We start from the raw sequence: 2060 nt of genomic DNA on the forward strand, positions 1-2060 counted from the left end.
TTTGAAAATTAAAATTCGAAAATTTTTTCTAAAGCCTTCAGGGGACTTCGTTTTCGCACGAAAAAATTTTATGTGCCCTTATTGCATCCGGACCCACAATTAGACTCGAAACAGGGCACATATAAAACATTTTCGATTTTTACTGTTCGAATTTTGTTAGTATTCAATCGGCAATTTATAAATTATTATCCTTTACCACACACTTCCACAAGTTCCTCTTCATCAGCAAGTTGAACGTGTCCTTTCGCTGCATGGTCAAACTCGGTAAAAAATTCCCTTTTGTGCGTCATGTGGCTATTGCTCCTGAATCAACAATCCAAGCATCATGTTTACCCTTAAACTTCTTCCCTCCAAAGCGGGCTTCTTAATAAATTTCTTTCAGAGCTATGTTTTCCTTAAATGCCTTACCTGAAATACACACATCCTCTGAAGTTTTAGTTTTGCTTTCGAGTGCAACTTTATTAGCTTTTTTCCCCTTGCTTAGCTTTCCAGCTCTGATACTTCAATCAGTCCTTTTTGAAGTGACCATTCTTTTTACAGAAAAAACAAGCTTTTTCTGTGAGTCGTTCCCTTTCGCAGATACCCTCATTGCCGATTCTATGCTTTCGTCTACTTTTCCGCTCAATTTTCTTCTTTTGTAGTCGTCGATTATTTTTCCCTTGACAAATTTCAGAGTAAGATCCTGTTCTAACCTGCTTTCCAAGTCTGTAATCAATGCACCATATAAATTCAATAAACTTCTGAGTAGCATTGCCGCTACTAAATTATCCTTCAATTCTTCAATCCTTCAATTATGCGCTTTAGCAGAAATATTTTACTGGATAACGTTGCCTTTCCATGATAACTCTGCAATGCATCCCAAGCTTCCTTTGCACTTTTTGCATTTATTATGTGCACAAGTTGATGATCTTTCACCAAAAGACCAATTGTAGCACGAGCTTTACTGTCCTTTTCTTTCCATGCTTTCTTTGAAGCTTCATCTGCTGTTTCTGCTGGTGATTCACTTCTAATCACGTTCCATAATTTATCTTCACTCAACTTAATTATAATAATAAATATTAATAAATCATTTATCTTTCATCTGTCTGACATTTTCTCCTTTATTTTGCTTACTCTCACTTCCAGATGAAAAAATTTAAACTCACACTTTAAACCTAAACTGTTCACTTTATCCGTAATGTGCACTTCAAACTGACACTTAGACACCGAGTTTTGGGTCACAGACTCTGAGCCCATAACTTGTTATTTAAATGAGAAAGAAAGTAAAACGTATTCGGTATACAAGTCAGGTTTATTCAAAAAATAACGTAAAGGTGTAAAATAAATTTAAAAAACTAAAGAGATATGTTAGAGAGGCTTGAAACAACTGAGTGACAAATAGACGGACGGACGAACATCCGCATGAGGGATTAGCCATGTATCATTGCTACATGGCAAAGAGACGGTTACCAGACACCTTAAGTTCTTAATTCACAAATATCGATGCTCATATGTGTTGAAATACTCCAACAAATTTCTCGGCACCTAATATTCGAAAAACAAACATCCGCAGCTAAATAGTAGCTGACATGGTTGCGCAAAATTTTAGTTGAAATTTAGAAAAATCTTTAGAATGCCCCATATAATTTTTCCACTTGGTCCTTCACGCGTCCTCGAGGTTGCATTAGTAATATTGATCATTTGGAACTTACAAAGAGTCAATTGCGATATTAAAATTTCCATTATCTTAAGTAAATTTAAATCATTACAAAATTCAAAAAATTTTAATTGTTGGATATAGGTACTTTTCAAAATCCAATCATTGGAATTTTAATTACAAAATTCAAACTTAGGAAAGTTCAAAGTTGAAAATTCAGCGTGCAACGAGAAAATTCAATACTATAAAATTGTAAACATGGAAAATTATAGAAAATAGTCAATTACTGTAGTTTCCGCTTCTGAGAGTTCAATTTTTATCTGATTTGATTTTAAGCAATACATTTTTTAACTTTTTAATTTAAAATTGTTAAATATTGAACACTTCACTTAGAATCAATATTCATTCATGAAATCTTTCAATA

This window comes from Belonocnema kinseyi, chromosome 8 (genome assembly GCF_010883055.1).
Source record: "Belonocnema kinseyi isolate 2016_QV_RU_SX_M_011 chromosome 8, B_treatae_v1, whole genome shotgun sequence".
Lineage (NCBI taxonomy): Eukaryota > Metazoa > Arthropoda > Insecta > Hymenoptera > Cynipidae > Belonocnema > Belonocnema kinseyi.